We start from the raw sequence: 15,708 nt of genomic DNA, 5'->3' as shown, positions 1-15,708 counted from the left end.
TTTACGATAATGCTGTTTTGTGTGCTTGCCTTTTGTTAAACTTCTTTTATATTTATATGCACCAATGCTGTGTTTGTTTGCTGAGAAAGCACGACAACTGGAACTTGTGAATTTCATTATAATTGATATAATTTGATAAGGGTAAAAATATATCCTAACGGACTTCCTTAGAATGGGCCTGACGGATCCATGTCTGTGGGCCGATATAAGGCAAGCACTTGATGGTGGAATCTGGAAATTATCCTTAAGGGCCAATAGTAGCATCTCTCTGACTTATAGGGCAGACGGATAGAGATGTTATCAGGAATCTGGAAATTATCCTTAAGGGTTTTGAAGTGATTCTCCTTGATGGTGGACACAAAATTATTCACCGTCCACTTCGGTAGCATGATGAACTCCCTAAGTCCATTAGTACCTATGACGGATCTTAATGTTTGTTCCTCGCTGTCATCAGAAACCTCTTCTTGTTTAACCATCTCCATATCCTCATTTGTTGAGGACGAGGAAGAGGCGAACGGACTCCTCTCTTCGCCCAGACTCTCTTGGTCTTTATGACCAGAAGGGTATACTTCCTCGTAATCCGTCCCGTCATGAACAAATGACTGGTTACTCAACGCACTAGACATTGCCTACACGTGACGACAAAACCTAAGATTATGACACATCTAGAAGTGATGACGGGTGTATAAAGTCTAGGAAAATAAAGTGTAAGTGTATCTGCAGGTAAAAGGGACTTGTGAAAAGAGAGCACTTACCAATTTTGTGAATGAATGGATGAAGAGTGCTGATGACGGATATAGCGCCTGGACGGAGTGTTCTCTGACAAGGATGACGGTTACGCTCTGAAAATATTTTTCAGCTAAAAATAGAGAACTGAGAAAGAAAGGCATTGGTATTTATAGAGGGAGTGCACGGAAGTCGAAGCGATGCTTTGATCCAAGGTAAAATTCAGTCAAAGAGCGACATGTGTTATGCGTCACAATGGCTTCCGGACAACCTGTCAGGAGTTGGCGCAGTTCACGGTGTCTATATTGAAACCGTCGACCCACTGGCCTTTGAACCGTCACCCCCCGGGTTCTTCCACTCAAGGATGACGGACCCATGGGGTGAAAGGGGCAACTGATAAGGGTAAATATATATCTTGACGGACCTCCTTTGAATGGGCCTAACGGATCCATGTTTGTGGGCCGATATAAGGCAAGCCCAACTTGTGCAAAGGCCCGATATGGATAAATACAGCAGAAACCCCAGATGGAAAATACTTGCGACACACACTTAATCACTATAGAATCCCTAGGTAGATGGAATCCTAGCGTGAAGAGGATTCCAGAAGATATGCGCATAAATAAAGACCTTCTCTACAAGGAAAGGTTTTGTCCATCACGTTCGGGACCATACAAGAGGATTCCTATAAGGAAAAGACTTCTACACCAAGGAAGAGAGGCCAACCTTCTACTACTATAAAAGCCTCAATACCCTCACAAATCAAGGTATGCATAATTTATCCCTCTCTAGTACTTTAGAGTTGTGAGGATAGTTCTAACTTGACCTTTAAAGGGTATTTGGCAGCGCCACACTGATGCTCTTTGTTAGGTCTTCTTTCTTTTCTTTGCAGATATCGTTACGAGCGTGCAAAGATCGTGTGGCTCACTAGTGATATTTACGGCATCATCATAATTCATACGCATTATATATATACAGAGATTAAGTGAGAGAAGGAGATGTGAAAGGATACTGTTGGAGAAATCGGCGAACTGTCCAGCGAGTAGATCTGAGCTCCGGCAGGGTTTTCAGTGTAGGGTTTAGGCACTCTAGCAAAAAAGTGTAGTGAAACTGTGAGAGAAAGAATAAAGAGAGAGAAACATAACAAATCAGAGAAGGCATATTAAGTTCTCAAAATAAAAATATAAAAAAAGGTGGTAGCACATGCCACGCATGTGCGGCACATCAGTTTGAATCCTTTGGTACTTCTCTATTTTGCGTCAATGGACCAATAACAAATTGACACACATAGTTTAGTGGGATATGTGTGATTTAGCAATATATTTTATTTTATTTTATTGTTTCAGTTAGCTTAACCCTTTTTTTTATGTGTGATTTAGCAATATAATTGATAAATTTTGTTGTAAGATATTTGGGGTTTGAAATTTTGCCTATACTAAAAAAAAAAAAAAAAAAAAAAATTGATGTTTTAGTGAGGTGATATGAATTTTTTTTTTCTTTCTTTACCAACCAATAGTTTGAAGAGCCCATAATCAGCCCAAAGCCCATAGTCCAATACCCATGAAAATTAAATACCACTTCTTACAAAATCAGGCCAACTAACCTTTCTTTCTTTTTCTTTTTCTTTTTTTTAATATTTTTTATTTTTTGTGTGATTTAGCAATATAATTGATAAATTTTGTTGTAAGATATTTGGGGTTTGAAATTCTGCCTATACCAAAAAAAAAAAAAAAATTGATGTTTTAGTGAGGTGATATGAAATTATTATTTTTTTTTATTTTTTTTTTACAGAGCAACGGTTCTAAGAGCCCATAATCGGCCCAAAGCCCACGGTCCAATACCCATGAAAATTAAATACCACTTCTTACTAAATCCGGCCAACTAACCTTTTTTTTTATTTTTTATATATATATATATATATATGTGTGTGATTTAGAAATATAATTGATAAATTTTATTGTAAGATATTTGGGGTTTGAAATTCTGCCTATACCAAAAAAAAAAAAAAAATGATGTTATAGTGAGGTGATATGAAAAATATATATATTTTTTTTTCTTTCTTTACAGACCAACAGTTTTAAGAAAACCCATAATCAGCCCAAAGCCCACAATCCAATACTCATGAAAATTAAATACCACTTCTTACTATAAATCAGGCCAACTAACCTTCTTTATATATATATATGTGTGTGTGTGTGTGTGTGAGAGAGATTTAGCAATATAATTGATAAATTTTGTTGTAAGATATTTGGGGTTTGAAATTCTGTCAATACCAAAAAGAAAAAAATAATAATGTTTTAGTGAGGTGATATGAAAAATCTTTTTTTTTTTTTTCTTTACAGACCAACAGTTCTAAGAGTCCATAATCAGCCCAAAGCCCATGGTCCAATACCCATGAAAATTAAATACCACTTACTAAATTAGGCCAATTAACTTTTTTTTTTTTATATGTGTGATTTAGCAATATAATTGATAATTTTTATTGAAAGATATTTGGGGTTCCAAATTCTGCCTACAAAAAAAAAAAGAAGATCTAGTGAGGTGATATGAAAAATCTTTTTTTTTTTTCTTTATAGACCAACAATTCTAAGAGCCCATAATCAATCCAAAAACCACGATCCAATATCCATGAAAATTAAATACCACTTCTTACTAAATCAAGCCAACTAAATTAATCACAAATTGTATCAATTAATATAAAACTCAAATTTCAGCCCAATTGCCCATTCACAAAACAAACCCCTCAAATTATCAAAGCCGACAACCCATACCGATGGTCAAAACAAGTACCAGGATTGAAAAAGTTCAAATTTAGGTCATGGAACTAATTGGGCCAACACTCAAGTAAAGAGGGATCACAAGTTTTTCGGTCTATTTTTTGAGCCAGCCCAAAAAGGAATACATGTGCCCAGCCCTTGAGGCCTATCTCAAAGTTACAGGCACAATCTTGATCATGATAACGTGTATAGAATGCTTTGTATAGAATGCTTTCTCAAGATTGATAAGCTACAACACCGAGTACAAGTTTACAACACTTTATCAGATATGTATGTTTCAACACGTCCAATGAAGTATTTATTGATGATTGCCTTGCAAACTTCAAGCATTTTGTTCAAATTTTAGAGTGGAGATAAGCTAGTACCTTACAAGAATGCAGAAACGCAACAATAACAAAGAAATACATAATTTGTGTATTTTACATAATAACAAGGAAATACGTAATTACATTAATAATAAGAGTAAATTACAAATTACACTCCTAAAGTTTGGAGGTGTTTAGATTTTATACACCGAAGTTTTAGAATTTAGATTTTACATTTTTATTCCCCGAAATTTGAGAGTGTTTGGATTTTACACTTTGACGTTTCAAAATTTGAATTTTACTTCCTAAATTTTAAGGGTATGGTGGGTCTCAGAATTTAGGAGTGTAAAATCCAAATACTTCCAAACTTTAGGAAATAAAATCCAAATTTTAAAACGTCAGAGTGTAAAATCCAAACACTCCAAACTTTAGAAGATAAAATCCAAATTCTTAAATTTCAGAGTATAAAATCCAAACGTTCCTAAACTTTAAAGTTGTAATTTGCAATTTATACTAGTAATAATAACAAAGAAATACATAACTTGTGTATTTTACACAAAAAAGATCAATTCCATTGAAAAGGAAACAGCCATAGCCTTTGAAGCTATACTAATGGGATGATAGAACATATTGTTTGTATAAAAGTGAGCACCAGAAGAATAATAGCAGCCACTGTTGAAGCGGTTCTCCAAGGAGTGCTAAAATATTCACTTTTTAATGTTGCCTTCCTTCTGTGCCAAGGATTCTCAAAGAAACCATTCAACTCTTTACAGAGATCAATGTAATCATCTCTCGTCCTATACCATACGATATCTTTGTTAAGATTGTTAATCATAGATTTTACTGCATTGTTGTCACCTAGGTGATTAACCAAGATTTTTTTATCAAAAAGCAAATCCACATCTTTTCTAGTATTGATGAGTAAATCCAACAAGTTAAAGTAATCTGTATAGGATGCATTTTTTATATAGCGAGTTTGCTCTAATGCCATAATGTTTCGAGTAACAACTTCCGTCAAATCGTTTAATTCTATGATGGGGATTTTCATCACTCCTTTTTCAAAGTTTATGTCTAAATAGCATTTACTTGTACAAACCTCGAACTTTACTCCTGCCTCATGGAGCTGTGTTGCGGAGTACAAATGTTTAATATGTGGACGGTCTCGTTTTGGTAGATTCTCAAGTGGAGGTAGCTGAAAGGTTCTAATAAGATCCGTGAAGTGTTCTATTGAATCTTTTTTCACACGGGAATCATGGGCCTCTATACGCTGAATGTTGAAGTAACTAAAGCAGTCAAGAGGAAGCCTGAGTAAATTGTAGTCTGAGGGAGAAAATGCAAGGTGGTATAGTTTCTCAATAACAAAGAATGGAAGCTGATTTTCAAGTAATAGCAAGTCAAGCCTTATAGAACTAAACCTTGGTTGCACAAAAACAGGATCATCACTGGGCCGTTTTTCTGAACTATCTCAGATGAAAAGCTCAAGAATGAAGCTCGCATCCACCAAAATCATTTTCACAAACCAATCACTATTAAGGTTAATAGTCTCTTCATTACACCCACGAATGCTTTCTTCCATTTTCCTTATTTCGCCTACCATTTCGCCTACCAAAGACTCCGAGTTAATCGCACTCCGTTTCACGAAACTCCTGAAGTATCTCTCTTTATGCTCTTCCATGGCTTTCAATCTTTCGTTTTTGTGGTGAAAAGGGCCAATTGAAACTACCTGAGGAGTGTAGGCTTCTTCATTCCATTTTCGAAGCGGGTGCGGAACTTCGTAGATACGACATTGTTTTGATGGTTCAATCTCCGGCCTCTCGACCATTTTTATAATTTCAATTACCCACTCATCATTTTTTTTTCCACTTCCACCTGGAATGTCTGCTTCCATCGGTTTTTTTCCTTCTGATCTTTGAGTATCTGATCCTGTCATCTCTCAAGTTGTCTTCTTAAATTTCCTCATGACAAACACAAAACCCCCTAGCATTAGAAATGTTAGGTGATACTTGTAAAAAAATATTTTTAAAATGTGAATAATCTAGCTAGGTGATTACTAATGATGCATGTGCATGGACAGGACAAAATATCATCACCCTAGAAATCAGATTGTAAAGGACTCTTGTCATTTTGAACGAGAGAGTTCAATTTTGGTTTTGGAAAAAACAATAATTAATAGGATAACAATTTAAGCACTTAAAATCATTTAATATTATTAAACAAAAATGTGATAGCCTTCTCAAAAAAAAAAAAAAAAAAAAAAAAAAAAATCATGTCATAGAGTGATGAGTAAATTGTTCATATTGAAGACTGTTCCACTTCAATAAGAAAAAGAAGGCAATTGGTTTACTATTTATATATTTAATTTTTACTTACCAATGTAATTTATGTTTTTCTATTACTATGGTTTTTTTTTTTTTTTTGGGCTAAAAGCATTGCTATGAATTTTGCTATTGTTTGTTATCTTTTTCTAGGAAGTTATTCAATTATCGTGAAAATCTCTTTAAAAGGTAGGTAGTAATTTTTCAGACTTGATATATATTGTCAATAAAATTCTCCTTAAAATATTTTTATTTGAATTAATGATCATTTTTGGAATTGTAATAGAATTTTAATTAATTTCAAAATTTAAATGGTCATGTATCATATATAATATAATATATTAAAGTAAAGCGGAGAGAAAGTTCAATGAAAACTCTAAATTGCATTCCAATTTCATGCTAAATGTCATTTTAATTGTTCTATTATTTGATGCCAAGTATCTCTAGATTTTAAATGGACTTCGATTTTATGCAAAGTGTCTTTTCTAATCTAATTCTAATTATGTGTCAATTATATTTGCATCCAAATTCATAGACTATTTTATAACTTTTTTTTACAAACTACTTATGTAGTGAGTAATTATTGGTAAGTAAAAAAATAATGTTAGTGGTGAGCCTTGATGAGAACCAATAATAATTTGTTACATCAATAGTTTGTAAAAATATTATAAAATAGTTGTGGATATAATATTATTCTATAAATTAACATAAACATAAAATTGTCAAAATAAATTTAATTAATATAATTACCCATACTTGCTTATTTTGAGGAACTAGATATAAATTGACATCATAAGGGCATAATTAGGGCTATCCACGGGTCGGGTCGGGTCGGTTTTGGACCCAACCCGAACCCGACCCGCCGGCGTCGGGTGGAAGATGGAGGGATCTGAAACCGACCACCGGCGTCACTCGGTCGGGTCTGTTTTGGATTCGGGTGGTATTCGGGTCAGTTCGGTCGGTGTTGAGAGTCGCCGGATCCTACAAACGTCACCGGAATCTTCAAAAAACTCGCCAGAATTTGCAAAAACCCAGTAGATCTGCACCAAAAATTGCCGAAATCAGCCTGGATCTCCTTGAATCTCGCCGGATCTCACCAAATATGGTCGAGATCTCTTTTGGATCTCCTCGAATGTCGCCGGATCTCACCAAATCTCGCTTGAATGTCGCCGGATATTGCCAGATCTCGCTTGAATGTCGCCGGATATTGCTAGATTTCGCTTGATTGTCGCCGGATATTGCCAGATTTGTATATAACGTCGGTCGGGTCGGGTGGCTCGGGTTTTGGAGAAGAAAACCCGCCACTTGACCCGCCGGCGTCGGGTCTTGGGGTCAGAAACCCGTCACCGACCGTCGGAGTGTCGGTTCGGACGGTTGTCGGTTCGGGTTCGGGCGGGTTGCTCGGGTTGGTCGGGTTCCGGGTTGGGTTGGACACCCCTAGGCATAATTGACAATTAAAATTTTTTTTAATAAAAGTTAAACCCTCCCCTCTACTCCCTATTGGGCTATGTGGATTTTGGTTTGTGTTTGATCCAGTTTGTGGCCTAACCTAATTTGGATGCATTACGATTTTAAATGGGAGATTTGCTATAGGGAAATTTTTTTGACTCATTTTGGATCCATTGTTTGGGATATATATACTATTGCTTTGGATTAGGGTTTGATGTATTGAAAATTGTTTTAAATGGCCACTTTTGTATTTTCTCTTCCTTAAATCCTTGCAACTCTGTGGACATAGACACATTGTCAAACCTTGTAAATATTTTTGTTGTGCGATTTTTCTTGGCACATATTTTTATCTATTTTTCATTTCTCATAGGTTTAGGGATTAGGTTAAATTCTTAACACTACCCTCCAAAAATTTCTAATTGGGACAATTAAAAAAGTGGGGTTGTGACCCCTCTAAATCCCCCCTTCCTCCCACCTCAAAAAACATTCAAATGAGGTTATGATTACACCTAACCCTGGTCCCCTTCCTCTACTCCTCTCCATCCATGTAAGCTTCTAGGTAAACTAAAATCACTCGATTTTCACTATTGCTAAATATTTCCATGCATAAACATGAATTACAATCTAGTTTGTATATAATTTTAAATGCGTGGTAAATGTTATTTCGGTAAGATAACAATGAGAAAATAAGTAAATAAATAAATACATTGATGGACAAAAATACTTGAGTGAAAAATGTTATGAAAACCTACCTCGGTTATTAAAGTGTAGCTGCTGATTGAAAGCTTGAAAGAATAACCCTGTAAGTACAAATTAACCATCAACAACTCATGTGATCTATGGTTCTCAGTTCTCAGTGAGGCAAAATGAATTAAATCAAGCAGACCAAGAGTAAAATTGAAAAGAAAGAAAAATTTATTAATGGTTGAAAACTAAGTTGTGGAACTTTACCACTCTTAAGAAGTGATTTCACCCCACTAGATATAATTTATCCTTTTTGCAAAATTGGCTCCGTTGATTACTCCTAGGATTCAATGGCAAACTTTGGTTGTGTGCACCCACAAAACAAGGCTTTGGACTAGTATTAATGTCCAAAAAGTGAAGGAATTTGTAATAGAGTAATAGGCACAAAATAGAGGATTTTTGGATTGCTCTTCATATACGTGAAGAGAACATTACCTCTGTTTATATATTGCACTAATTAATTAGAAAATTTTAAAGGAAATGGTTGACAGAAAGATAAGCTCATCCTTAGCATCAGCCATGGTGAGTAGGGATGGCAAAATTAACCCACACCCATTTGCCCACCCAAATCCACTCAATTAAATGAGACCCAAACCTACCCAATTATTAATTGTGTTCTATATGAGAGTTAGAAGACAAAATTTTAATTAATTTATATTGTTGGTGTGAAAGTACGATATAAAGAGTCTTGGAGTTCAACTGAAAAATTTTGGTATTTTCAATAGAGATCTTTAGAATTAAAATCCCTTCACTTTGAGTATCAAATTATTAAAAAAAACAAAATTTGTAAGAGTAATATTGTTGTGGTGGGAATTTGAAATTTGAGATGAAAAGCATAAAAAACTTAGAAATGAAATATTTTTATGGAAGTATTTAATTTAATGCATTAATAATAAAAGGGGGTTTGGGTTGGTTTGCGTAAGAGTATTTACATTAGTTGGTGCAAAATTTTTTGTGTGTGCTAAAATACTTAGTATTTTTTAAAACATTCTTCCCTCTCCCTTTGTGTATGTATTAAAATACTTAGTATTCTAAAAAAAAATTGTCTATTTTAAAATAAACCTACTTTTTTCTATTTCACATAACTACTTTGCAAAGTACCCCATATCAGATTATTTATTTTACACAACATTTTATTGGAATACATTTTATGTGTTTGGAGAGATGAGATAGAGAGAGAGCATATTTGAGGTGAGAAAAAAAATGTAATATACGAATGAATAGCCACTGTGTAAATATACATGGTTATTGTAACAACTATAGATATTTACACAATTTTAACTTAATTAATGTTGGTAATTTTAAACTTTAAAGTGTAAATTTAACACATTTTTTCTATTATATCCATACCAATATGAATGCTCTAAAGGTGCAGTAAAATTTGTTAGAATGAAATTGGAGAGAGAGAGTTCTCAAAAAGGGGAAAAAAAAAAGTCTATACGTATATATATACTGGCATGTCTTTATTGTAAGATGTAAACTAAAAATTTTACACCAAGTGTTTTTAAAATTTAATCCCATAATTTTATATTTGTAGACAGTGTTATTTCGGTAAGACAATATTATGAAGAAAAATAAATAAATTGATTTTTTTTTTTTTTTTGGTTGAGAAACTATAAATAAATTGATAGACAAATTAAGGAACTTGAGTAGGAAAGGTTACCAAAACCTACCTCAGTTATTAATGTGTAGCGGCTGAAAGATCGACGCTTTAAAAATTCAACTCAACTTTCAGTAAAAAAAAGTTCAACTCAACTATCAACAGCTCATGCAATTTTCTATGTTTTTAAGTTCTCACTTCTCACAGCAACCAATCGAAACCCAGGAGAGTATATATAAAAAAAAGACTACAACTAGATTCTCATAATTATTACTTCACTGTTTCTCATTGGCATTACGTCATATATTTTCTTGTCACAATAATAATTTGTACGTATACAAACTTCATGAAACACGTTTTGGGTTAAGAAGGTGGAAAGGAATGCAATAAAAAATCTGATATATGTTTCTTCCGTTGGTTCTGACATCTTTTGTTTTTGTTTTTTTGTTTTTGGAAGGTTTAACAGCCAGCTGTCGCTGAAAACAATGGCTCGGTACTTTGCATTATTTCACGGGCCAGCCATTCACGTTTGCATTATTAGTGGCGGGACATTTACCTTTGCATGGAAAGGCGCAACGGCCAGGTGTCTCTGAAGTGTTAAAGATATATCTGTCCAAAGACAAATAGGTGCAAGACAACGACAACATTCATTGCCTGAATTTGTAGACAAAAAATAATGGTTTGCTCGGCTCTACGAGGGGACTCTTGAGGCAAACAGGCACTTTACAGCATCTACAACAGATTCGCCAGGCTGCATTTCGACATACAAGAAGAGTTGGAAATAAAGCAGTACGTGGACCCGCTGAATATGGTCAATGTATTAATGATTTTGTCACATCGATGGAGGAAACTCCACATATGATATATTCTGAGGTTATGTCAGATGTAAACCAGATTTGAGAATTAGAAATGAAATGATTTCACTGGCTTCTGATAAAAAAAAAATAATAATAATGGCCAGAGACCAACATTGATTCACGGATGAATAACTGTTACCGTACTGAATGAGTTAGATGCTCACAAATCAACAAAGCTCAAAGCTTTAACAATGGAGGTGCAAAACGAAGAGGAAGAGTTTCAGAGAGAGAGAGAGAGAGAGCTTTTTGTGATGGCGATGAAAATGCTTCTTTGAATATATTGATTACAAACGCACTGTTTATATAACAGGTTAGAACGCGGGAAATAAGGAAAGAAGAACTTATTTATAAAACAAACTTCCAACTAACAAGGAACTAATCAACTAAGGACACTTGTTACTAACCACCTGCTAATTAAATACAGACTATTCTTCTCAAATAAAAAAAAAAAAAAAATTAAATACAGACTAAATGACAACTAGTTTATACACAACTTATCCTTTACGACTTGTAACATAAGAGCATTCGAAGCCTGTGCTGATTACCAGTATTGCAGTCTGTCTGTGCTTGATCTCAATAACCTCTCCAATGCAGCTTCATATATTTCAACATTGGGCTAATCCCATAAATGCACACTGGGATTAGCAGCCAACAGCTACAAAGACTCAACTAAAAAAAAAAAAAAGCATCACTCTATATTGTGACAACTCGAGTACTTTTAAATCTATATCTTAATCTCACCAATACTGGCAAAATCAACGGAAAGTTCTTGGCCAACCCCCCACCGATATTCAGCCATAACCTTTTAAATGCTATTTATTGCAAGGTTCATCCATCCCAAGCGTGGTAGACAAAGAAAGCTGACTACAAGTTTTCAGTCTCACACCATTTATTTTCATATTTAAATTCACACTTTATTTAAATGTTAACTCTTAATTAGGATTTAAAATCTTCATTGACTTTATATAGAAGTACCAAAATCTAATCAATAGGTTTATAGTGTAGATTAGATTTGAGAATAGCACTAAAAAAAATTTCTTATATTGCATTTATGAAAGCATTCGCATTAATTTGTCTAAAATTATTTGTCTATCTATATTACTAATAACAAGATTCTCTATTTAAATTTCAAAATCTTGCTTACGAAAATATCCTTAAACAAATTCTTAAACTTTCTAAAATACCCTTATCTTTTAGTTATATAATTTTAAATTTTAAAAAATAAATTGATTAAAAGAGTAATTTACTATTTTTTAAAAGTTCCTAAGTTTTAGCCTTTTTTATTTCTCCTCTCCAATTTGAATTACCACCTTTTATTTTAAATTCAAATTTTTAAACATTTATCAACTCTCATGTAGAGAAAGATCCTAAAAATTAGGACATTATCTTTATCTCACTTTTAAACATTATTCCACGTTACCTTATCTCTTTCTTGAATTTATAAATTAAAAAAAAAAAAAAACCTCTTGGTTATATTACATTTTTTTAGACAAATAACTAATTAGGAAAAAAATAAACTTACATAGAAAAAGATCCTAAAAATGGTGACATTATCTCAATCTTACTTTTAAATATTATGCCACTAAACCCAAAATAAAAAATAAAAAAGAGTCTTGTCAAAGGTGCAAAGCACGTGTAATGAGGCAAATTTTAATATAACAACTTATTTTTTTCTATTTTACACAAATACATTACATAAACACCAATATTATATTATCTATTATATATTGTCTTTTATTTAAATAATATTTTTCTCACTTTTTTATTGTTATTTCACACCTATCCACCTAACACACACACTCTATTTTCTCTAAACATCCTCTTTGCAATTTGGTTTGATTATGGGCGGTGTCCTAGTTGGTATGTGATCTCAGATAATAATTTGATTGAAAGTGTTTGAATTACCATTCTTAATTTAGGATATTTAGGGCCGGTTTTGACCACCAAGTTCAAACAATAATTTTCACATTTTAAATTACATTACAAATATTTTTACACATTTTTTCATCAATACATATTTAAAAAAAAACTTCAAATAACAATTCCCTAACTACTCTACCTAATATCACTTAAACACCTTATTTTGTTTTTAATTTTTAAGTAACATTCTAAATAATATTGTTCAAAATATATTAAAAATTGTGGGACCAAGATGATTTGTCCAAACACTGTAAGTGGGGGACCCTTCTCTTTCTCTTTCTTCCCCTGTTCCTTTTCTCCTCTTTCCTTTTTCTTTCACACTTACAACCGTACAGGTCTCTCTCTTCTTTGTATCTTGTAGGAAGCACTTTGTTATGAGCATCGCCTATATGATATTATGAACCTGAAGAGTGAGAACCATGAAAATGATTGTGGTTGGATAGATCGTGGAGTCTTATCAGAAATCATAATAATCCGATATGTAGAAGTAAATTACAATCACACTCTATCAATGATGCATGTTGCAATTTCCCTTGGAGTTTAGAATTTTTGTACAAATTTCACAAAACCCTTCTCAAAATATTGATATATCCAAATGTGAAATCTATTTAAAAAGAAAAGAAAGAGTATGGAGATATCACTAACCTTATGGAAAGGAAATGAATGAAATTGAACGTATTTAAATATGATAAAAAAATGAAAAAAAAAAAATGAAATGGAATTAGCTAACAGTGCGTCTACGTTTTTTTTTTTTTTTTTTTTTTTTTTTTTTTTTCCAGTGCATGAACAGTAAAATCATATGGATTTACTGTACAGGAAACAATTATAACTGTTCACATACTGTAATAGTACTATTCATGCACTGTAATTGCACTGTTCATGCATTAAAAAATATTAAAAATGGATCCTACGATACTATTCAAACATTTAAAAATTATTTTACTACAGTATTTTCAATTTCAACAAAAATAAATTGTATCCAAACAGATCCTAAGTTTATAGAAAAAGATCAAGTGCCAGTTTGGATAGAGATTATTGTGCGTTTCTATTTCACGTTTCCTTCCTCCTTTTTTTTTTTTTTTTTTTTTTTTTTTTTCCAGCGCGTGAACAGTAAAATCACAAGGATTTATTGTGCGGGAGACAATTATTACTGTTCACGCACTGTAGTAGTATTGTTCACGCACTATTTATGCATTTAAAAATATTAAAAATAGGTCCTATGATACTATTCACACATTTAAAAATTATTTTCCTACAATATTTTCAATTTTCAATTTTAACGAAAATAAGTTATATCCAAACATACTCTTAGTGAGCGTTTGGGGTAGGCGCTGGGCGTCTGCGTTTTAGATTTTTTTTTCCTTGCATGTGAACAGTAACATCACATGGATTCATTGTGTAGAGGACAAAAATTACTGTTCATATACTATTCATCACTATAGCAGCACTGTTCATATATTAAAAAATATTAAAAATAGATCCCACGACACTATTAACACATTTAAAAATTATTTCGCTACAATGTTTTCAATTTTTAGTTTCAACAACAATAAATTCAATCCAACGATACCCTTAATCATTCATTTTTAGTTATATATATATATATATATATTTTTTTTTTTGGGGAGAAGCCAGACCTAGACAAATCTCTCATCTTTCTAGCTCTCTGCCTCTCTCTCTATATCCTTTTCTTTCTTTTCTTCATCTTGATTTTTGATGTTTTTATATTAGTTCAGTTAGACGCTGTTTGTTTCCACTTTTTTAACCTACTTGATTGAGAGGACAAGTACAACACGCTGAGTTTACTCTTACACTTGCACAGTTTGCTCACGCTCCACAGCACTGTTGCCACTGCACAGTAATAATACACACTGCACAAAGCTTGATACTTGATAAAATGGCAAGACTTAGCACTGCACAGGTACAGTGCAGTTGTTGAGTGTATAATATTTTTTATAGGCCCCCACCAACACAGCTACAAACTCCCTCATCCACCCACACGGCCACACGGGCCACATCCAATACATACCCGCTCAAATTAATATATATATATATATATATATATATTTTTAATACAAATTCTTACTTTATTAATTATTATATCAATTAATAATTTGATCTATATTATATCAACTTATTTATATTTTAGCAATACTAATTTATTAAATCACGTAATAAATAAATAAAAAAATTAATTGATATTATTTAATTACTATTTAAATATATAAAAGATTACACACAAAATTTTCACCTAATGCCTCTTAGAGTCTTTTGGCTCAATATTGTAAAAATTAGAGTTTATTGGATTTATGTATACTGTTTTTAGCTAAATGAGGAGAGATGGCTCTGCTATAATGTTAGAGAAACCCAGATCAGAGGCAAAGGTGATGGTTCGGACAGTAGCTATTGCTTCCGCATCATATTGGAATATTTTCTTGCAGACATAGTGGCTTTACATACGAAAGATGCCTGAACTACAGGAACAACTATTTGCGTTGGTTTTACTCAATACTCTTTGGTGTTGCTTACCGCCACTGTTTCAAATTTTATTGAAATATTTGTAATTCTCTCTCAAATAATCATTGGTTTCAGAACTATATTTTTTTGTTTGTGTATTAGTTTAATTTTATGAGTTATATGTTAATATCTCCCAAAGTTAAGTGTTGTAATCTGATGTCTTAGATCTAACATAAACTGATTGTGTTTCCTTGCTTTGGACATCTTTTTATTTGTGCACTCGGAAATCAATATTAGGTACACAAAGAAGGGTGTTCCTTTTCTCTTCCAACTCACTCTAATCCGATTTTTCCAAATTCTGAAAAATAAAGTTTAAATCTCATCATGTTGTGATGGTTTTTCTTTTGTCTTACTTCTCTATTTGCAGACAAGGATGATCTGCGATTAAAGGGTGCACCACTAGCCATCCTCATTATTTATGTGGATGTGAGTAGTGGATTCGGCTCTTTGAATACTATCCGGATCATTAGAAGAAATCAACCGATTTGCAACACATGGCAA

General features: G+C 33.0%; 1 protein-coding gene and 1 pseudogene across 1 annotated transcript in view; both read right to left on the bottom strand.

The window, feature by feature from the left end:
• LOC115963869 (UPF0481 protein At3g47200-like) overlaps positions 1 to 15,708 on the bottom strand; it is a 52,217-nt gene that overhangs the window by 23,443 nt on the left and 13,066 nt on the right. The window lies entirely within an intron of this gene.
• LOC115963870 lies at positions 4,293 to 10,619 on the bottom strand (annotated as a pseudogene).

The sequence above is a fragment of the Quercus lobata genome, chromosome 10 (assembly GCF_001633185.2).
Source record: "Quercus lobata isolate SW786 chromosome 10, ValleyOak3.0 Primary Assembly, whole genome shotgun sequence".
NCBI classification, from domain to species: Eukaryota; Viridiplantae; Streptophyta; class Magnoliopsida; order Fagales; family Fagaceae; genus Quercus; species Quercus lobata.
The sequence above is the reverse complement of the archived record's forward strand: the minus strand, read 5'-3'. Positions and strand labels throughout refer to the sequence as shown.